This window comes from Saimiri boliviensis, chromosome 9 (assembly GCF_048565385.1).
Source record: "Saimiri boliviensis isolate mSaiBol1 chromosome 9, mSaiBol1.pri, whole genome shotgun sequence".
Lineage (NCBI taxonomy): Eukaryota > Metazoa > Chordata > Mammalia > Primates > Cebidae > Saimiri > Saimiri boliviensis.
This window is the reverse complement of record NC_133457.1, coordinates 66,975,719-66,990,014: the sequence shown is the minus strand read 5'-3', so window position 1 is coordinate 66,990,014 and position 14,296 is coordinate 66,975,719. Positions and strand designations below refer to the sequence as shown.

General features: G+C 44.2%; 1 pseudogene; it reads right to left on the bottom strand.

The window, feature by feature from the left end:
- Positions 1-1,343: 1,343 nt before the first annotated feature.
- Positions 1,344-6,351, bottom strand: LOC120360831 (gem-associated protein 2 pseudogene; annotated as a pseudogene).
- Between the last annotated feature and the right edge of the window lie 7,945 nt (positions 6,352-14,296).

Below are 14,296 nucleotides of genomic sequence, written 5' to 3'. Positions count from 1 at the left end.
GCACTTTGGGAGGCCAAGGTGGGTAGACCGCTTGAGGCCAGGAGTTTGAGACCAGCCTGGCCAACACGGTGAAACCCCATCTCCACTGAAAATAGAAGGCTGGGCGTGGTGGCTCATGCCTGTAATCCCAGTGCTTTGGGAGGTCGAGGTGGGCGGATCACCTGAGGTCAGGAATTCGAGACCAGCCTGATCAACATGGAGAAGCCCCGTCTCTACTAAAAATACAGAATTAGCCAGGTGTGGTGGCACATGCCTGTAATCCCAGATACTCGGGAGGCTGAGGCAGAAGAATCGCTTGAACCTGGGAGGCAGAGGTTGTCGTGAGTCAAGATTGTGCCATTGCACTCCAGCCTTGGCAACAAGACCAAAACTCCATCTCAAAAAAAAAGAAACAAAAAAAGAAAAAGGAAAAATTAGCCAGGTGTGGTGGTGGGTGCCTGTAACCCAGCTACTCCAGAGGCTGAGCCAGGAGAATCGCTTGAACCGAGGAGGCAGAAGTTACAGTGAGTCAAAATCTTGTCACTGCATTCCAGCCTGGGCAAAAGAGTGAAACTCTGTCACACACACAAATTAAAAAAGGAGACTTATGTTCTGACTGCCCACATTGAGAAACATCTAGAATGCCTATCTTTATTACAAAAGAAAACAGAATGCATACCCTCATTGGCTGAGTAGCCTACTCCTGGGACGGCTTCTCGATTTTCAGGAAGTTCCAGGAGGCCGGATCCTACCTTTTTTTTTTTTTTTTTAATAAATCTTGAGACAGGGTTTTGCTATGTTGTTCAGGCTGGTCTCAAACTCCTGAGCTCAGGCAATCCTCCTGCCTCAGCCTCCCAAAGCACTGAGATTACAATTATGAGCCACCATGTCCAGCCAATCTTATCTTTCTTGCTTGTTTAAAATGCTTGATTAATTTTATTATTGACTATGAACTCATTTGCCATTTAATCTAGATTATTTTAATTCTGATGCTAAGGCCATCTATTGTCTTTTGCTAGGAGTCAAACAAAATTTTAGTAACCGAAACGTGTTTTCAACAAAATGTTATATGTCTATATGTAGATAAACAGCAAAAGAGCACCAAGAACCTGTGTAAAATTTCATCACACAATTTCTTTGCAAGCTGCTTGATTACAGGAAACTGTTCATCAAAAATGGGGGTGGGGGATGGGATTTTTTGTTGTTATTTCAGACATTCAAATCAATACAACCCATATTCTGAGTATCAACTGGAATGGTACAGGTTAAGACGCAAACCATTTACGCAGTGTGGAATGTTCCATTGCACTTCCTCAGACCTCGGCTGCCTGCATGAGAAATATCCTCTATCCCTGAGAGATCAACTAATCGAGGAGCTCATGAGCTAAATCACGTTGGTCCAAATACCTGCCAACCAAGCAGATTAATAAATTCAAAGCAGGAACCGTCTCATCATCTTTGCTATCCACCGAGAGCCTCACTTCAGAGCATCTTCTTGCAAGCTGCTGAATCCGTGAATGAGCCTTAGGTAGTAAAGGCTTTTGCAGACATGCCAATGACGTGTAAGCCATCTTCCTTGTGCAGAACCTATGTGGGGACTCTCATTTCTGGCTGGTCCAACAGCCGTGTCAGCACGTAACTGTTCACCCAGACAAAGTTTCTTCCAGCCTTCCTCTTCAGATTTGGGAGTAGTCACATTACTACCCAGCTGCTGTGATTTCCAGCGACATCCATGCGTGTTCATGTTCTGTCCAACAGTTCAAAACACTGCCACTTGCTGCTATTGCCACCGAAGTGTCGGGGAGTCACCTTCAGGGGCAGGCTGGCATCCCGAAAGAAAAGTATTCACACTTCGCTTCCTTTTTTTCTTGAGATGGAGTCTTGCCCTGTCACCCAGTCTGGAGTGCAGTGGTGCCATCTGGGCTCACTACAACCTCCGCCTCCCAGGTTCAAGCAATTTTCCTGCCACAGCCTCCTGAGTAGCTGGGATTACAGGTGTGTGCCACCATGCCCGGATAATTTTTTGTATCATTTAGTAGAGATGGGTTTCACCATGTTGACCAGGCTGGTCTTGATCTCCTGACTTCAAACGATCCGCCTGCCTTGGCCTCCCCAAGTGCTGGAATTACAGGTGTGAGCCACCATTCCTAGCCTTCCTTTTCAACTTGGGTTACTTTGAGTTACCACAACATCTGGACATTGAGCTGCTTCACTCTGGACCCGCCTCAGGCATTTCTGAGGTGTCCTCCGGGGTACCGAGGGATGGAAATCTTCCATCAAGTTGCAGGGCTCTCCCAGCTATAGCTGAGGTGTCGTCTCTTCACTGCAGACCCTGCCGGCACCTACGCCATGGTTTTCAAACCACCCGATCCTCTCTTTTTGATCACTGATTTAGATTTAGGCTAATATAGTGTCCAACACATAGCAGGTCCTTAACATATATTTGCTGAAGAAAGGGATGGATAATACACAGGAATCCTTAGATCCTGCTTTTAATTTTTTCTTTTTCTTTTTGGACAGAGTCTTGCTCTGTCGCTCAGGCTGGAGTGCAGTGGCACAATCTCAGCTCACTGCAACCTCTGCCTCCTGGGTTCAAGTGATTCTCCTGCATCAGCCTCCCCATGTGCCACCACACCCCACTAACTTTTGTGTTTTTAGTAGAGACAGGTTTCACCATGTTTGCAAGGCTGGTCTTGAGCTCCTGACCTCAGGTGATCTGCTCATCTTGGCATCCCAAAGTGCTGGGATTACAGGTGTGAGCCACTGTGCCCGGCCAGATTCTGCTTTTAAATTGATGTGGATTCAGAGAGTACTGATGGAAGACTTTTTCTCTAACCATTCTGATTTTTCCACCCATAGCCGGGCCATGAGAGCAGCTCTGCCTTAGCTATTCAGCTCTAAATGACTCCTTGTTACACACACTCTGCCTTGACTTAACCATTTTCTCCTTTTATGTCTTCAATTCTCTGTACCCTCATTCTCTGCAGATAATTTTTCTTTCTTCTTTGTTATAATAATTTAAAACAAAATTATTTAGAACTGTCTCCCAAAAATAGAGCTTCAGGGAGCAAAATTAATTAACTAGAAACAGACCTAATGCATCTATTAAAAAGCCAGTCTGTAATGAGGAAGGCATCACAAATTCCTGAGGAAAGGGAGGGTTTTAGTCCTGGGATTATTGGCTGAGTATTCTGAGGGGTAATCAAGTTATGCCCTAATTTCCCAATGTTCACAAAAATAAATTCCAGATGGATTAAACAATCCGATGTGAAAACTGAAAGAATAAAAGTAGAAAAATACGCAAATATCTACTCTCCAAATGAAAAATGCCTTCCTAAGCCTAATAATAGTTTATTGAGATGGAGCTTCACTCTGTTGCCCAGGCTGGATCAGCTGGATCCAGTGAGTGGATCAGCTCACTGCATCCTCCATCTCCCAAGCTCCAGCGATCCTCCTGCCTCAGCCTCCTGAGTAACTGGATTATAGGCTTGCCCCATCACACCAGGTTTGTTGTTGTTGTTGTTGTTGTTGTTGTATTTTTGGTAGAGACAGGCTTTCACCATATTGCACAGCTGGCCTTGAACTCCTGAGCTCAAGCTATCCACTCACCTTGGCCTCTCAAAGTGCTGGGATTAGAGGCACGAGCCACTGTGCCTGGCCAATGATAATATTTTTAAAGCCACAGAGGAAGTGTTAAACTGTAAGCCGTTGACACCACCCTATCACATGGGAATTTATCATCAGACAAAAAACCTGACATGCTGGCCAAGACTGATGTATAAGAATGTTCTTGCCAGGCATGGTGGCTTATGCCTGTAATTACCTGATAGCGGATCACCTGAGGTCAGGAGTTCCAGACCAGCCTAGCCGAGGTGGTGAAATCCCGTCTCTACTAAAAATACAAAAATTAGCTGGTGTGTTGTGGGTGCCTGTCATCCCAGCTACCCAGGAGGCTGAGAATTGCTTGAACTCGGAGGTGAAGGTTGCAGTAAGCTGAGGTCGCGCCACTGCACTCTAGCCTGGGCGACAGAGCAAGGCTCTGTCTCAGAAAAAAAAAAAAAAAAAAAAAAAAAAAGGTTCTTTTCAGTGTTAACTGTGTACCATGAAAGAGGAAAGGAAGCTAGCTTTTATTGTGGACAAGGAGAGAGCACCTCTCCCTCATTCCATCAGAGATTGTTCAGGGAACCTGACTTAATAGTTAGGCCTGAATTTGTAAGAGAAATCTCTAAACTATAATAATCTGCAGATTCTTTGAATTGCTAAAGGCGAAAGTTAGGAATGGGAGACATTTATTTAGGAAAACTCTTTAATGATGTTTAGAGATAACAGACAAGGTCAGTTTCATCTAGAGGGAAGTGATTAACAGATTTCAAATGCTGCCCCAAATAACATAAAAGGACTTATAATTTTTCCCTGAAGACAAGGAAGAAAGAGGGGAAGTCCAAGTCTGAGTAGAAAAGGTGAGAAGGGAAAATAGAAAGAGCTTGAGGCAGAGATCTACCTAGGTTACCTCTGCGTCTGAGGCATCAGGCTGACATGCATGTATATACCTATATCCAGCCATACATGTATATGCAAGCCGTTCTTTTAAAAGGGCTATTTAAGAAAGTTAGAATATATGCATTTATATGTGTAGAATGCATATATGTATATATATACACATTTATATATCTATAATGTATATTTATATATACACATTTATATATCTATAATGTATATGTATATACACATATATACATTATATATATTATATAATATATATATTTTGAGACTAGGTGTTGCCGTGTCGCCCAGGCTGGAGTGCCGTGGCTATTCACAGGTGCAATCCCACTACTGATCAGCACGGGAGTTTTGACCTGCTCCGTTTCCAACCTGGGCTGGTTCACCCCTCCTTAGGCAACCCGGTGGTCCCCCCCTGCCAGGAGGTCACCACATTGATGCCAAACTTAGTATGGACACCAGATTGGCATAGTGCAGTACAGCCCAGAACTTCTGGGCTCAAGCGATCCTCCAGCCTCAGCCTCCCAAGTAGCTGGGACTACGGGCACGTGCCACCATGCCCAGCAGATATTTTATATATTACTTGTGCATATATACACATATAATTGTATACTCACATATACGATTTTAAAATATTAATTTAAATTATATGATGTACAGTCTGTGTGTGGTGGCTCACGCCTGGAATCCTGGCAGTTTGGGAGGCCGAGGTGATCGGATCACTTGAGGTCAGGAGTTGGAGACAAGCCTGACCAACATGGTGAAACCCCGTCTCTACTAAAAAGTAACAAAAATCAGCCAGGTGTGGGTGCTGTGCGCTCGTAGTCCCAACTACCTGGGAGGCTGCAGCAGGAGAATTGCTTGAACCTGGGAGGTAGAGGTTGCAGTGAGCTGAGATCGTGCCAATTCCTGGAAGTGGAATTGCTGGATTGAACTGGGGGTGTGCATTAGCCATTTTCAGGACCACTAACAAATGCTCTCCCATCAGCAATGTGCAGGTGCCCGCGCCCTGACGCCGTTACGTCACCAGGTTTAATACTCAATTTTAAGTTGTTTTCTTTCTATGCTGAACTTCTCTCTCTTATTGCCACACATTCTGTAAAAGTATGTGTCACAGAGTAACATGGGCTTTGGGGAAAGAAGAAGGAGAAGGAAATTGCTTTTAACGGTACTGTTGAAGAATGTCAGAACATGTCACCCCAAAACATGCCACTTACACATATTGACTGTTTTGAACTGAAGGCAATTGAGAGACAGCTGATTTCAGGGTCAGGCCTGTTAATACTTGGATGAGAGAAACAGCAGGTGTAGGAAGGATTCCCTAACCTCCTCTTTCTACCTAAAAGGAGGGCATACATTTCCTGTCAGAAAGGTACCCTGCCTGCACCGAGAAAAGTAGAACACTCTTATAAGTGGAGGTCGGGAATTCACACCAACAGGAATCTGCAGAAACAAACCTTACTAAAATAATACATCTGGCCGGGTGCAGCAGCTCACACCTGCAATACCAACACTTTGGGAGGCTGAGATGGGTGTATCACTTGAGGCCAGGAGTTCAAGACCAGCCTGGTCAACATGGTGAAACTCCCGTCTCTACCAAAAATACAAAAATTATTCGGGAGTGGTGGCACACACATGTAGTACCAGTTACTCGAGCAGCTGAGACAGGAGAGCAGGGGAACCGAGGTGGGGGAGGGGGGCAGAAGTTGCGGGGAGCCCAGATCGCACCACTGCTCTCCAGCCTAGGTGATAGAGACTCCATCTCAACAACAGCACCAAAAATCTTCCATTCATTTTCCCCGAATATTTCCTAGTCACCTTCCTGTCATTTGCTGCCCCCAGCTCAAATCTCTTTTTCCACTGCCTCTTCATGTTTCTATAATTACTCTTGGTTAAAATGATGTATGAGCCCCTGGGTCCAGTCATTTATTTGAGACTTCTTTTCTTTTCTGTGAAGGCCTCCATGTGCACATAAAATTTAGAATATTATCAAATAAAATGTATATGCTTTTCTCCTGTTATTCTCTTTTTTGTCAAAGTCACAGGCCCCAGTCACAGAACTTACGAGAACAGAGGAAAAAGGCCCTTCTACACTGTCAAATGTGTGAGGGGAAGCAGGGTCTGATGAGACTAGCATGTGCTGGAGATAAGATGAAAAGGAAGCAAGACTTAAGGAACTTGTAAGAAAAGACCAAACAACACGATTTCCCTGAAAATCCCATCTACTCTGGAGCTGCCTGGTACATGCAATGATGCTGGAGTCATTACGGTTGCTATTAATGGAAAAGGACACCCCAGAAGGCCACACATTTTAAGGGCTCTCAGAGTGTTATTGTAAGGTAAAACTCTCCATCCCAGAGGGGAGGGTTTGACTCTTCCAGTGTATTCAGTAACACACTGGAGCCGAGGAGTGACCCTGCTGCTTCCCAGGCCTTCCAGAGTAAAGGGCAGCATCAGCCTTGAAGCTCCCAGACTCCAGTTTCTGTTACCAAGAGAATCCGTTCCCTAAACTGGTGATGTGAGAGTGGCACACACTGCATCCTAAAGAGGACTGGGGAGCCTGTGACATCATGGCCAGGTTTACAAGCCGGGAAGAGCACCATGGAAGCCATCTCCTGCCTTCTGAATTTATGCCCCTGGCTAGTAGACTTTTCCCCCTTCTATTTCTTTCATTTCTGTTTTTAATCTCTGGTAATGCTTTCTTTCTGTTTCCACTGTGATCTTTTTGCTGCTATCTTTTTCCCTTTATTTATTTATTTATTTTTTTGAGATGGAGTCTCTCTCTGTTGCCCAGGCTGGAGTGCAGTGGCACAGTCTCAGCACGGCAAACTCCAACTCCCGGGTTCAAGTGATTCTCCTGCCTCAGCCTCCAGAGTAGCTGGGATTACAGGCACCTGCCATCACACCTGGATAATTTTTGTTTTTTCTGTAGAGACATGGTTTCAGCATGTTGGCCAAGCTGGTGTCTAACTCCTGAGCTCAAGGAATCTGCCCGCCTCAGCCTTCCAAAGTGTTGGGATTGGGGGCGTGAGCCACCGCATCTGGCCTTGTTATTTTTCTAAGCTCATTGTCTCTTTTGTTTTGAGATGGAGTCTTGCTCTGTCACCTAGGCTGAAGTGCAGTGTTTGGATCTCAGGTCACTGCAACCTCCGCCTCCTGGGTTCAAGCGATTCTCCTGCCTCAGCCTCCCGAGTAGCTGCCCACCACCATGTCCCGCTATTTTTTTTTTTTTTGTATTTTTAGTAGAGATGGGATTTCACCATATTGGCCAGGCTGGTCTCGAGCTCCTGACCTTGTGATCTGCTGGACTCGGCCTCCCTAAGTGCTGAGATTACAGGCATACGCCACTGCCCCCAGTCAGTTCACTGTCTTTAGATGAAATCCAACATGTAATTGGCAAATTCATAGCCATACTAAGAAACTTAAGTAAGTAGGACAGTGCAACATGAAAGGAGGGTTTTGAAGATTTGAACATGTCAGTTAAAAATATGCATACGAAATTTGGAACTCAGTAAATAAGAAGTACGCCTTTCCAAACTCCTGTGGTACATTAAAAATAGTAGCCATGGCCAGATGCGGTGGCTCAGGCCTGTCATCCCAGCACTTTGGGAGGCCAGGGCAGGCGGATCACAAGGTCAGAAGTTTGAGACCAGCCTGGCCAATATGGTGAAACCCTGTCTCCACTAAAAATACAAAAAAATTAGCTGAGCATGGTGGCAGGTGCCTGTAATGCCAGCTACTCGGGAGGCTGAGGTAGGGGAATAGCTTGAACCTGGGAGGCGGAGATTGCGGTGAGCCGAGATCACGCCACAGCCCTCCAGTCTGGATGACAGAGCGAGAGTTCATCTCAAAAAAAAAAAAAAAAAAAAAAAAAAAAAAAAAAAAAAAAAAGTAGCCATTCGTTTGACCATAAAGAAAATTTCAATAAATCCCCAAACCCAAATAACATATAGGCTAATAACAAAAACAATCTGATTGCTAATTAAACAAAAAACTAAACCACAACTCCTTTTTTTTTTTTCTTTTTTTTTTTTTTTGAGATGGGGTCTCGCTCTGTCGCCCAGGCTGGAGTGCAGCGATGCGATCTTGGCTCATTGCAACCTCCACCTCCCAGGTTCACGTGAAGCATTTCTCCTGCCTCAGCCTCCCTAGTAGCTGGGACTACAGGTGCCCGCCACTATGCCCGGTTAATTTTTGTATTTTTAGCGGAGACGGGGTTTCACCATGTTGGCCAGGATGGTCAACTCTTACATATCTTGATCAAAAATAAAATGCAAGCTCTGGCAAACAAGAATTTGGTAAAAAATAAAATAAAAAATGCAAACTCTGGGTACTATACCGTTTCACTTGTTTTTGGTGATATTAGTTATGATTGTTAAAGTTTTTCACTTGCTTTCTGCATTGATTTTCTAGTCCTCTGAGTTACTGGTTTGCTTATTTTAATGACTCTCACGTTACAGTCTTTCCTTGCACAGCTCGATATTTCTGACTGTGTGTTCACATATGTAATAGGAAGGCACTAAAAGGCTTGGTGCTTGTTGCACATTTGGGGTGTTTATTCATCGGTGAACTTCATTTTATTGTGATGAGGTCGTGAAATAGTTTTTTTTTTTTTTTAATGACATCTAGAAGCATAGTTTGTTTTGTTTTGTTTTGTTTTTGAGACAGAGTTTTGTTCTTGTTGCCCAGGCTGGAGAGAAGCAGCCTGATCTCAGCTTACCACACTTCTGCTCTAAGGTTCCAGCGATTCTCCTGCCTCAGCTTTCAAGTAACTGGGATTACAGGCGTGCGCCACCACACCCACCTAATTTTGTATTTTTAGTAGAGACAGGGTTTCTCCACGTTGGTCAAGCTGGTCTGAAATTCCTGACTTTAGGTGACCTGCCCACCTTGGCCGCCCAAAGTGCTGGGATTATAGGTATAAGCCACTGTGCCTGGCTTTTTTTTTTTTTTTTAAGATGGAATCTGGCTCTGTTGCCCAGGCTGGAGTGCAGTGGTATGATCTGAGATAACTGCAACCTCTGCCTCCCAGGTTCAAGCAATTCTGCCTCAGTCTCCTGAGTGGCCGGTATTACAGGTGCGCACCACCACATCTAGCTAATTTTTTGTATTTTTAGTAGAGACGGAGTTTCACCATGTTGGTCTGGCTGGTCTCAAACTCCTGACCTCGTGATCTGCCCTCCTCAGCCTCCCAAAGTGCTGGGATTGCAGGCGTAAGCCTCCATGCCCCACCTTTTTTTTTTTTTTTTTTTCCCTCAAAGTGCTGCAGAGGCTCACGCCTGCAATCCCAGCAATTTGGGAGGCCTAGGCAGGAGGATGGCTTGAGCTCATGAGTTCTAGACCAGACTTGGCAACATGGTGAAACCCTATCTCTCCAAAAAGTACAAAAATTAGCTGGGCATGGTGGCACACACCCATAGTCCCAGCTATTTGGGAGGCTGAGATGGAAGGATGGCTTGAGCCCAGGAGGTAGAGGTTGCAGCGAGCTGAAATCACGCCACTGCACTCTAGCCTGGGGGACAAAGCCAGACCTTGCCTCAAGAAAACAAACAAACAAACAAACAAAAATTAGGAAACATCCTCTTTTGCCAAAGGTCACTATTTCTTGTACACAGCTCTTTCCCAATAAATAATATTCCAATATTTTAATTGAGGATTATAAGACTAATTGTCATGATGATTTGCAGGAAGGGGCTAAAGAAAGGCTTTGTGGCTCAAAAGGCAGATTTTCTCTCATTTTCCAGTGTCCCAAGCCTTTTGTTCATATTGTTTAGAAAGTATTTCCATGTTTTACCTTGATGGTAAATGCTACTGCGTGGAGAAACTTGCCTGGGGTGCTGAGGTCTGCTGGTATTCAAGGTGGAATCTTCTCATCCTTAACAGGCTGAGGATAAATGCTCCAGGACTCACATGTTAGTGGCTGAGTGGGGGTGGCTCTGAATGCTCTGTTCATCTAAAGTCAAGTGCTTTTCTGTGTTCCAAAGAATGCTTCAGAGTTTCCACTTAATGATGGTTCCCTTCCTTGTTCTTAAGTGCCCTTATGATTTCAATCTCAATTCAGTCATTTTAGTGAGATTTTAGGAGGATTTGTGGTAAATTCATATGTTCAGTTCTTCACCTTGAATCTTAAGTCTAAATTATTTTGTGAGGACAATTGTAGCCTTTCCCAAGTGTCTTATTTCTATTCCCTTCTAAGTAGAAGTGGAGAGTCTGTCTTAGGGGCTACCCTGAGCACCTCTAAGGTCCTTCAGAGCCTTCAAAATAAGTATTCTTCGTTCTTTTTTTTTCCCTTTTCCACTCTGTCACCCAGGCTGGAGTGCAGTGGCACGATCTTGGCTCACTGTAACCTCCGCCTTCCTGGTTGAAGTGATTCTCCTGCCTCAGCCTCCCAAGTAGCTGGGACTACAGGTGCCCTCCACCACACCTGGCTAATTTTTTGCATTTTTAGTAGAGACAGGTTTTCACCATGTTAGCCAGGATGGTCTCGATCTCCTGACCTCATGATCTGCCTGCCTTGGCCTCCCAAAGTGCTGGGATTACAGGAATGAGCCACCATGCCTGGTCTTCAAGTATTTGTTCTAACTGCTCTCCAGTATTCAAGTGAAATTTTCTTAATTTATTTTCCTTTTCCCTCATTTGTTTTTTCTATAATGAAATGTCATTTGCAGCCACATGGATGGAACTGAAGGCCATTATCTTGTGTGAAATAAGCCGGGCACCAAAAGACAAATATTGCATGTTCTCACTTACATGTGGAAGCTAAAACATTGGTCACGTGGTGGTCGAAGTGAAAAGATAAATTACAGAGACCGGGAAGGGTGAGCAGGAGGAGAGGGGATGGTGAGGTAAAGTGTGCTAAAGTATAATAAACAAAAATACAGTAAGACAGAAGGAAGAAATTCACTGTTTGATAGCAGAGCAGGGTAACAATCCTTAACAAAAAGGTATTGAACTTGAGTGACAGACACCCTAAATTCCCTGACTTGATCACTATGAATTATACACCTGTAACGAAATTTCACATTTACCCCAATGAACTTGTAGAAATAAAACAAGTTTAAAAGAAACATGATCAAACTTCCCCCCCCTCCTTTTTAGGTACCTTTAGAACTTGAGGGTAAAGCACATTTCAGATAATAACCTTTTTTAGATGTGGTGATTCATGCCTGTAATTCTAGTACTTGGAAGGCTGAAATGGTAGGATTGCTTGAGACCAGTTTGGGCAACACAATGAGACCCTATCTCCACACACACACACCCCATCTACACACACACACACACACACACACACACACACCAGCTCCACACACCCCCCCATCTCTACACACACACACAAGCCATCTCCACAGACACACACACCATCTCCACAGACACACACACCATCTCCACAGACACACACACCCCATCTACACACACACACACACACACACACACACACACACACTTACCCAAGCATGGTGGTATGCATCTGTAGTCCTGGCTACTCGGAAGGCTGATATGGGAGAATCCTTTGAGCCCAGGAGTTTGAGGCTACAGTGAGCTATTATGAGGCCTCTGCACTGCAGCACAGGCAACAGAGGGAGACTCTGTCTCTAAAAAATAAATTTAGGCCAGGTGTGGTGGCTCACACCTGTAATCCCAGCACTTTGAGAGGCCAAGGCGGCAGATCACCTGAAGTCAGGAGTTCAAGACCAGCCTAGTCAACATGACAAAACCCTGTCTCTACTAAAAAATACAAAAATTAGCTGCGCGTGGCGGCAGATACCTGTAATCTCAGCTATTTGGGAGGCTGAGGCAGGAGAAGTGTTTGAACCTCGGAGGCAGAGGTTGCGGTGACCCGAGATCACACCATTGCTCTCCAGCCTGGGAAAAGGGAGACTCCGTCTCAAAAAAAAAAAAAAAAAAAAAAAAAAAAAGAAAGAAATTTTAAAAGGAATTTTATTTTTTGCTGACTTTAAATGCATTATTATATACTTTTTGTATGAAGAAAATATTTTTTTTCTCCCCTACACTATTTAATGCAATTCTTTGCCTAAGAAAGGGAGTTTCTTTTTTGGGGGACCAAGTCTCACGCTGTCGGCAAGCTGGAGTGCAGTGGCACGATCTCTGCTCACTGCAACCTCTACTTCCCAGGTTCAAGTGATACTCGTGCCTCACTCTCCTGAGTAGCAGAGATTACAGCTGTGTGCCACCACGCTTGGCTATTTTTTTTTATTTTTAGTAGATGTGGGATTTCACCATGTTGGCCGGGCTGGTCTTGAATTCCCGACCTCAGGTGATCCACCTGCCTCGGCCTCCCAGAGTGCTGGGATTACAGGTGTGAACCACTGTGCCTGGCCTTAAAAAAGGAAGTTGCTATGTGTTTGAATGAAGAGCTTTTTTTTTTTTTTTTTTTTTTTTTTTTTTTTTTTTTTTTTTTTTTTTTGAGATGAGGTCTCGTTCTGTCACCCTGACTGGAGTGCAGTGGTGCAATCATAGCTCACTGCAGCCTTCATCTTCTAGGCTTAGGTGATCCTTTCATCTCAGCCTCCCAAAGTGCTGGGATTACAGGTGTGAGCCACTGGACCCAGGTAGAGTTTCTTTATGGTCATCTAGAAGTGAGGAAGATGAGACGTTAGTTGTTTCTGAGAGGAAGAATTTGCCTGAATAAACTCTATTGATATTCTCCATATAAGATTCACTCTTAGAAATTATAATGAGAGTGAAATCTAAAATTGAGATGAAAGCAAAGGTCATTCTGAAAGCAAAATTCAAAATGTGGCATTTCAGCTCTCAGTACTGCTTAAGAATCTAAACAGCGCTGAACTCTTTTATGCTTTTTGAAATTGGACTAATGTCTGTCAAAGTCTAATCTTTGGACCTGTAGTGATTATTGAGTAGGCTCCATGCTTTCTCTAGTTTGTCTTTTGTGATATTGTCTTAAAATTCTCTCCAGCAGGAGCCCTTAAACTTTTCTGAGTCATTGGCACCTTTGAGAATCTAACCAAACCCATGCACCCCCTAGCCAGGAAAAATACACATGCATACGAAAACTGAACTGTCTTTGTAGGTTCATGTATTGCCTGGAAGTGTTACCAGAAAGGGGTCCTGATCCATACCCTGAAAGAGGGTTCTTGGATCTCAAGCAAGAAAGAATTTGAGGCAAATCCGTAAAGAGAAAGCAAGTTTATTAAGAAAGCAAAGGAATAAAAGAATTGCTACTCCAGAGACAGAGCAGCAGCTTGGGCTCTTGGACTGATTACTGTTATAGTTCTTTCTTTTTTTCTTTTGTTTGAGGCAGAGTCTCACTCTGTCACCCAGGCTGGAGTGCAGTGGTGTCATCTCAGCTCACTGCAACCTCTGCCCCCTCACACCCCATCCAGGTTCAAGCAATTGTCCCACCTCAGCCTTCTGAGCAATTGTGATTACAGGCACATGCCACCATGCCCAGCTAATTTTTGTATTTTTAGTAGAGACGGGGTTTCACCATGTTGGCCAGGTTGGTCTTGAACTCCTGATCTCAAGTGATCTGCCCACCTTGGCTTCCCAAAATGCTGGGATTACAGGCATGAGCCACCATGCCTGGCCTATTTTTTGATTATATGACAAACAAGGGGTGGATTATTCATGAGTTTTCCATAAAAGGAGTGGGCAATTCCCAGAACTGAGAATTCCTCCCACTTCTAGACCATGTAGGGTAACTTCCTGATGTTGCCAGGGCATTTGTAAATTGTCATGGCCCTAGTGGGAGTGTCTTTTATCACACTAACACATTTAATTAGCATATAATGAGCAGTGAGGATGACCAGAGTTCACTTTTGTCACCATCCTGGTTTTG